This window comes from Dromiciops gliroides, chromosome X, assembly GCF_019393635.1.
Source record: "Dromiciops gliroides isolate mDroGli1 chromosome X, mDroGli1.pri, whole genome shotgun sequence".
Classification (NCBI taxonomy): Eukaryota; Metazoa; Chordata; class Mammalia; order Microbiotheria; family Microbiotheriidae; genus Dromiciops; species Dromiciops gliroides.
This window is the reverse complement of record NC_057867.1, coordinates 18,644,574-18,653,359: the sequence shown is the minus strand read 5'-3', so window position 1 is coordinate 18,653,359 and position 8,786 is coordinate 18,644,574. Positions and strand designations below refer to the sequence as shown.

The 8,786-nt window shown below is 45.3% G+C and overlaps 2 pseudogenes; one reads left to right on the top strand and one right to left on the bottom strand.

Annotated features, from left to right (window-relative positions):
- Window positions 1-2,565: 2,565 nt before the first annotated feature.
- On the top strand, window positions 2,566-2,889 carry LOC122734179 (annotated as a pseudogene).
- A 4,648-nt stretch (window positions 2,890-7,537) lies between these two features.
- Window positions 7,538-8,208, bottom strand: LOC122733882 (annotated as a pseudogene).
- Between the last annotated feature and the right edge of the window lie 578 nt (window positions 8,209-8,786).

The following is an 8,786-nucleotide window of genomic DNA, read 5'->3' as shown; positions in this document are numbered from 1 at the left end:
TAAACAAAAGTTGAGAAGTATCTTTACATGTAACGGGAAAAAATAAAATACTTCATTAATTAAAAAAAAAAAGAAGAAGAAAGCACAAACAACAGCCATTGATGAGCCGACGGACTCCTACCAGGCTCCCCAGGAGACAAAGGCTCTGCCCAAGTCTCCTCTGCAGCCCCAGTCACCCCTTCCCCAAATCCCAGCTACAACCTCAGTGCCATGCCCCCAGGCAGGAGGCCCTATCCCCAGTAACTTATTCAAAACTCTAAAGGGTTAATTGGAGAGTACTTGAAAGGAGCTCCATTAGTCTTTGTAAACCACTGCATTGCTAAGACATATGAGCAGGTAATTTTCAATAAAATACATGTGCTCAGATAACACCAAAGCCTGCCATGTCACAAGAGGGGGAGGCCTTAGAACATGGAATGTCAGGCCTTGTAGAGACCCGAGAACACACAAAGAATGTCTAGGCTATGAGTTGTCATGGAGGAGAGAATGTTAGAACTGGGAGGCACTTGAATGGAGGGCAATCAAAGAAAGAAGAACCCTTACACAGGGGAAGTCAGAGTGACCTCTAACATCACAGAAGAGGATGGAAAAGCTCCTGTTATCCTCATCAGAAAGCAGACAGCTGGCTGCCACTATCACTCCTCATGTTAAAGGAGAGGATAATGAGGGTCATAAAACTCCAGGGAATGTCACAAGCCTAGTGTGTGTCTGAGGATGGGTGTAAATGCAGTCCTTTCTGATTCTAGGGCTCTAAGCCCTGAGATACTAATGTCTCTCTCCTCAGAACTGGATGAGAATTTTGGAAGAAATTTAAAAAAGAAAACATTCAGTGAATTCTGATATTTTGATGCCTTTTTTCTTTTATTTCAGTCAATGTATAGGCAGGGATAGTATCATTTTGGTGAGGCAATTGGGGTTAAGTGACTTGACCAGGGTCACACAGCTAATGTCAAATGTCTGATGCTGGATTTGAACTCTAGTCCTCCTGGTGAATCCAGGGCTGGTGTTCTATCCACTCACTGCACCACCTAGATGCCCCTGATAGTATCATTTTTAAAATAACTAAAATAACTAAATATAATTAGGATATGATAAGCACAATTTATTTAAAAAAAAACTATTAACATACAGGTGATGTTGCTAACCTCAGAAACAGAAAGAGGAACCCCCAGAAAAAAAGATAAAAGGTCTATGATGGTCAAAAGTTAGAACTCTAAGAACTCCCAGACAGTGACTTGAAATCAAGTCCAGTATTGATATTTCTTTTCCGAGCAGGGAATTGAGGGTATATATTTCATTACAAAACGCGTCATTTGACAACATTGGAAAGGTCGTGTGCTTTAAATCACAGTATTTCTAAGGAGCAGAAGCAGAGAATTGACCAGAAAATACATATATACGAAAGTCACCTCCTTGTAGCTAGTCACAAGAGGGTGGAAACTTAGAAGAACCCAGAGAACAGATTTTATCTAGGATGTTAAGTGCCATGGGGAATTGACTGTCAGGGTTGACAGGGTATTGAAATAGAAAGATGTCAATATCAAAGGGGCTCCTTTATCTGTGGAAGATTGGAATTCATAGTGACCTTTTAGCCCAATTAATTTTGGGGGTGGAAGGAGCCACATGCCATACCTAAGAGGTATCAGTGGTGAAGGGCTTTAAGGTTGGCAAAGACTTTTTAATTGTGAGCTCATTCGATCCTCACTACAAACAGCTGAGCCAGTTGCTGTTATCATACTTCCTTTTAGAGCAGAGCACAGTGAGATCCAGGAAACTCAAAACTGGCCCAGGGTCACAAACCTGGTTAGGTGGCTATGGTAAGACTGGAATGCAGCTCTTTCTGACACTGGGCCCAGGAGTCTAATTCCAGAGGCACAAGAGGCCCCAATGGGAAAATCTCTGAGGGGTCCTAGAAAAACATAATACATTCAATGGACAGACATTGATTCAATTATATTTCTTGGTTCAATTGTACTAATCTCTATGCCCGCATAGGATAATTTTATATACAACATTAGGCATAGTTATAATAGGCAGCATTTATTTCAATGAAATGATAAAAGGATTGTAACATATGTGGGTTTCATCACTTCCAATGGAGGTGTCATGGCAAATTCCATTGAGTGCCTTCATAAAGTACCACAGGAAATGTTCCTACTCTTGACCATGAGGAGAGTTGATTTTTTTCTAAAAATTAAAGGGTGAATTGAAGAACATTTGAAATGGCCTCCATTTGTCTTTGGAAACCAGTTCATTGCTAACACATATGAAGAAGTTAATTCTTAATGGCTCTCATGATATAGGGTGTAGCTAGCATTTATAAAGTGTGAGAAGGTTGTAAGTGAGGCTGTAGAAGCGGCACAGAGCTTCATGATTAATTAACAATAACAAATAAGTAATAATGTTAATAAATTAACATTGAGCCTCTTTTGGCCAGTGGGTCCATGGTGGTGAGGCAGGTGAGGACATGTGGAGGCTTACTTGGCTCAAGCGGCCTGCTGCTCATCCACGCTCTGTTCCCACCTCCCCGCCTCCCTGCCACTGCCCGCTGGAGCCACCACCAAGATGCCCATGTTTGTGATGCACACCAAATTGCTGCATTCTGTAGTGCCCGACCCCTGCTGAGTGAGCTCACCACACAGCTGGCCAAGGCCACAGGAAAGCCGGCCCAATACATTGCGGTGCACATTTCGGCGGACCAGCTGGTGGCCTTCAGGGCTCCTTGGACCCATGTGCCCTCTGAAGCCTGTGCCCCAGAACAAGGTGTAAAGCAAACACCTCTGTGAGCTGCTCACCAAGCACCTCAAAATTCCCAGAGACAGGATCTATATCAATTACTATGACATAAGCGCTGCCAACGTGGGCTGGAACGGATCCACCTTTGCCTGAGCTCCTGCCCCCCTCTAATGCATACCTGTGGCCCAAGAATGTGTCCTTTGCTGCCGTCACTCCCTGGTTCTTGTATATTTTGGAAATAATAAAGAGATTTTAGGTGTCAAAAAAATTAACATTGACCCCAGCAGAGCTTACTGCTATCTAAGAGACTGTGTCCTGTCCCATCTAAGACAGATGATGAAGGGAAGGCTCCAAAAAGGATAAAAACTCTGGGATCTGATATGGGCCAAGGGGATGCCCAGTTCTCCCTGATTCTCTCTGTTGGCCTATGATAGTATACCTGCACTCTTTAAGTCACTGGAGCTCTGACAGTCTGCTTAGTTAGGGCTGCAAATATTGGCATGGAAAAAGGAGATGAGCTGCATATATCTACAATGTGAAATGTGTCCCAAATAAAATGTAAAAGGCCCCTAAGGCCTCCCCCTGAAGCCCCTTGGGAAATTCCCTCTCCCTGAGGCACCTTTTCAAGTCTGGCAGATTGATTTTTATTTAGCTCCCACTTTCCTTAGTATATTAGTCAGGGTTTGCAAATTTTTCTGGTGGGTTGAGATTTTTCTTTTTTAGTGAGGCAATTGGGGTTAAGTGACTTGCCCAAGGTCACACAGCTAGTAAGTGTTAACTGTCTGAGGCTGGATTTGAACTGAGGTCCTCCTGACTCCAGGGCCGGTGCTCTATCCACTGCGCCACCTAGCCGCCCCGGTTGAGATTTTTCTTACAGGCAAACCACTGCAACGTACATAGTCAAGCAGTCCCAATATTTTAGTAGAATGTATCAGTTAGATTAATATTCTGTATGGATAATTTTGGTCTGTGAAGGACAAAAGCCCTGCCCCTTCTTCCCCTGCAACTTAGGGCAGCCCCTTTTGGTAAATATTCTCTTTCACCCTTTGAAATCCTCACCAGTTGTCCCATGCCCCTTTTTCTCCTTCCAGTAACTCCTCACCAAAAGGTCCCTTCTATCCTTCCTACTGCTGGGACTCGCTCAACACTTTTGAGACCTTAACGACCTTGTTTCTTAGTTGTTTTCTAGGAACTCATTCTGAATCAGAATACCCTGAAGTTGCAACCCAGAGATTGTGTCTATTGGAAAACACATCTAGGCAAGGATTTCCTGCAACCCAGGTTGAAAGGGGCTGACCAAGTCCTGCTGAACGATCCCTCTGCTACAAAACTGAAGCGAAGCTAAAATCTGTGTTCTGGGAATGCCGTGATACCCCAAGAAAACTAAAGATCTGAACCCCCAAGGAAACCTTCAAATTTCACAAGGGCTCTGCCCCCCTCCCTCCGGAATGGATTTTGCAGAGCTCAAACTGGTACGGTGATATTCAATACCAAGGTCTGAAAGATGATATGCAGGATATGGATTTGTTATGGGGAAAATTGGGTGGGGGTTTGGGTTAGGAGCTGGGGTCCTTAGGAATTCCTCTTTAAAGAATTACACCCTCTTGCACACAAAAGCAGTTAGAATAAGACGGTAGTTTATTTAGGGGCAAGGGAAGGGAAGGGAAACCAAGAAAGAAATCCTTGGACTTCTCATGGGGAGATAGGCACAAAGCATATGGCTCAGAGGTACCAATCTCCTCGAGCAGGAGACTGGCAGGTTCTTTTATAGAGGACTGATGGGGGGAGGGTGACCATTTGACTGTGGAAAGTTCCTTTAGTGAGGGAGGACCATTCCCCACCTGTGGTGACTAGAGGAGCTGGGTGAGGGGTGGCTATGGATCTCTCAAGCCATCTCTCTCTTCAGGACACAAAGGCTGCAGCCACACCCAAACTTATCTCCCCAGGGGTTAGGGAGATCAGAATGAAGGGTGGAGGTCCCACAGCTAGCTCAGTCTGATCTGGTTCCACTTATCTCTCTAGGCTATCTGTCCTCTGGTTTAGTTTCTCAAGGAGAAGATTTCTAGATGTGCCCCAGAGAACTTCTGGGGTGCTCTGCGCCCTCAACATTCCCCACTTCTCTCTATATAAGGAAAGGGGACGAAGATTCTTCTGAAACTGCTTCATGCTGAGCGGGTGTCAAAGAAATCATGGCACAAGGGAGGGGGAGAGGAGAAGTGGAGAAGGCCTGGTCCCAGGTGAGGCGTTGTGAGGTCCAGAGGTGACACGTAGGCACAGTGCCATGAATCCTTGAGCCTAGATGGAATAGACTTAAACAAAAAATTAAAACTGACCAGAGCAAAAACGAAAAGGGACTTGATCAGATCAGGAGTAAAGTGTGACCACTATTTTCCCAGTGGAAGCTGGAAGTGCTGAATGCAGGATAGGGTGTGGCCTCTTTTACCAGAGTTAAGTAATCATATCAAAGCCTAGTTCTGTGAGAGGCAGTGTCTGTCTACATTTTTTTAGAGTCCTTTTTACCCCATCCCCACTTTGTGCCTTGATTGCATGCTAGGACCTGAACCAGAGAGTAAGACAGAGGCCGTCCCTAAACCATTCCTAGACTTGCCTCCTATGTCCAGCTTGGCCATGGGCCTGACAAGGTGCTGGCCAGGAGGCCAGGCTGCAGAGCCCTGGATTCTCGCTAGGCTGATCTCTTGGGTGCTGCCCTGGGGACAAAGAGGTAGGAGAGCTGGCCTCACCTTCGTGTGGCGTCCCCCACTTCTGTGTCCCGGTTTACTGCAGCTGTCAGAATCTCGGCCAGCCGGAGTTCTGCTGGTAGCAGATGTGGTGATGGCTGCTGCTATTATAGAAGCTTGGTCTATGGAGCGGGCATGAGCCATCTTTTCTCTCTCTTTGGCTACTGCCAGGTCCCTGTTATTAAAAACCCTAAAAGCGATATCAAGGAGTTGTAAGGATGGGATCTGGGGACCCTAGTCTAACTTCTGGAGCTCTCTCCTAATGTCAGGAGCAGACTGGCTGATAAAATGAATATTGAGGACTGTTATTCCTACATCTCTTTGGGGATCTAGGTTCGTATATTTCTTCAGAGAGTCCATGAGGCAACTTATGAAAAGAGCTGGGCTTTCCTCAGGCCCCTGTGTGATCTCCTTCACCTTCTCATAATTGACTTGTTTCTTAACCCCCCTTCTCATTCCCTCAACCAGACAGGTGACCATGTGGTTTCTACGAGCCCTGTCTTCCCTGTTATGATAGTCCCATCTTGGTTCTACAACTGGGACAGCTGTAAATCCAGGGACCCCAGCCCAATTTCCAAACTGTGAGTTTTCAACCCTGACCTGTACCGCCAGGTCCCAAAACTGTTTGTTTTTTTTTTTTAATCTAGGGTACAAGAGCTGGCAAGAAAAATTTGCAAATAGGTCCAGGAAAGGTCAAATTGCACTGTCACAGACTTAAAGCCATCTATGAACTTTGTGGGGTTCTCTGAGTAACACCCCAATTTCTCTTTAATCTGAGATAAACTGCTCATGGAAAAAGGAACATGCATTAATGTTGTAGCCTTCCCAGTGGGAGACTCTGGTATGGACTTGGGTGAAGCCGGTTGGGGATCGGAAGAGGAGGCTAAAGGCTCAGGTGGAGGCAGCAGGTTAGTTTGTGAGGTAGGTGGGGGAGGGGTAGCAGTCTTTGGCTGCCTCGTGGGTGGAGGAGGGGTAAAGGACACTGGAGGAATGGGTGTAGGTGATTGCAGATTAGGTAAAGCAGATGGGATTGGCTGCTGAACGGGAAAAAAACAGGAGAATAGAGAACGTATTGGAGCTCCCCCAGATTGTGACAGGGGTACAGCTGTGAGGGGTACAGCTGGATAGGTTGTGGAGACCGCTGTTAGGTGGGGAAAATAGAAGAATACTGACATCTACTTCCAGTGTGGCCGGAGCTCGGCTGTGGAGGGCACAGGTTCTGAGATCAGCCGGTGGACAAAGAGGAGTCTCAGTCATGGAGTGGTATGACAGTGGTTGACCCATAGGGACGGAAGCAGGTGGGGAAGAAGGGGTAAAGCGAGAAACAGGTAGGGAATATGTCTGGGGAGCAGGAGGGGATGGGGTCCCAGAGGAGGTGCCCGAAGGGTTAGCTAATTGCTTGGACTTGCGGTGATTTTCTACTGGCAAGAGGACCTCATCCTTTCCTTTTGACTTCTGGCTTAAAGTCATAAAGGCCAATAAGTATGGACAACTGGCTCAGCTGGTTGGAGTGAGGATCAAATGAGCTCACATTTCAAAATGCTTTGCCAACTTTAAAGCTCTCCACAAGGGCTATCTAATAGGAATGTTATGAGGATCCTTCCACCCCTAAACTTCATTGGGCTAAAAGGCCTCTACGAATTCTAATATCCCACAGCTGAAAGGGCCCTTCTGGTATTGACATCCCTCTATTTCAACACCCTGTCGACTCTGACAGTCTCTTTGCCCCGGCACATACAATTCTAAATAAAATCTGTTCTCAGACATGGACTAGGGTCCTACCCTCTTGTGACTGTCTTCACTTTGGGGACTTTGGAGTCTATGTATTTTCTAGTCAATTTTCTGCTTGTGGTTCTTAGCAAGACTGTAAAGAGACATGCCCTTTCAAATATCGTTAAATGAAGCATTCTTTTTTTTCTTAACATAAAAATTATTTTTATTACCAAAAGTAAAGTAAGGGACAACATTTAAGTTCATATTTTTATCAACAAGCAGCTGTTTATATAAGAATTACCATAGTATCCTGACCGGAATCTTATCTGGATACATAGCTGAAATATTTTTCACTCAAGGCATTCCTGTTCATTCATTTCTGCCTCAAATTGCTGGCATACCAAGGGTAGTTTGTGAGTCAACATCTCAAACACCGTAGGGGGCAGAGTTTGTTTGAAAACCTGCAGAAGTTTCTGTGGCTGCCATGGCATTGCTGAGATGTTCAGCTCCCATTTTGTGTTCACCTCTGGATAACCAAAGTTCTCCCATTTGCACGTCTTGAAGAAAGAACTCTTACAATTTTTCATTTTTCAAAGACTCTCAAGATACAACGTTACACCTGTTTATTTAAAACACTTCACCAAGAGGCAGCTAGGTGGTGCAGTGGATAGAGCACCAGCCCTGGAATCAGGAGGACATGAGTTCAAATTCGACCTCAGACACTTAACACTTACTAGCTGTGTGACCTTGGGCAAGTCACTTAAATTGCCTCACTATAAATGAATGAATGAATAAATAAACAAATAAACAAACAAATAAATAAATAAAACACTCCACCTGCACACCCCGTTCCTTAGCCTTTCGCTGTTCTGCTCTTCTTTTCACTGTCCCGCAACCGCCACTTGAACTCGGGATCGCCCCTCCGCTTCTTGTCGAAGTAAACGCAGTAGCCAAGGAAAGCGACCGCGCTACATGCGCCCACGGCAGCCAAGAGACAGAGGAGGGTCTGGACGCAAGGCATCCAGGACACGGGCTAGCGGCCGCAGCGCTGGGACCCAGGCAAAGCGTTAGCCTCAGAACCGGGCCGCCCGCCCATCAGCCCGCCTGTAGAGTGGCTGCTGCGAGCCAGCCCCCCACCCCTACATACAAACTCCGCCCCCCGCTCCGAGCGCGCGTCACCCCCCCTTCCCCCGCCCCCTGAAGCCTTTTGTAATAAAGTCAATACCCTGATTTCCCTTCTCAGAAAAGAAATAGTAATACTGGATTTGCCTGATTTCAAGTCACTGTCTAGGATGTTTTAGAGTTCCTAATTTTGCTACTGGTAAACTGATAAATTTTCCAGGCCTTTCACCTTTTCTATGGAGTTTCCTTTTTCCATTTCTGAGGTTTAATTTACAATATTAACTCTACATTATAATTTTTAAATGAAATTTGTTTATCATACACTAATTATATTTAGTTATTTTTAAAAATCATACTATCTATGCCTATACATGTGGATAATTAGAGAAAAATAAATTTGTCAAAATATCAGTTTTCTCTTTATTTTTTTCTAAGACACTCCCCCCCACCAAAGCCTCCCCAAGCACTCAGTACAGA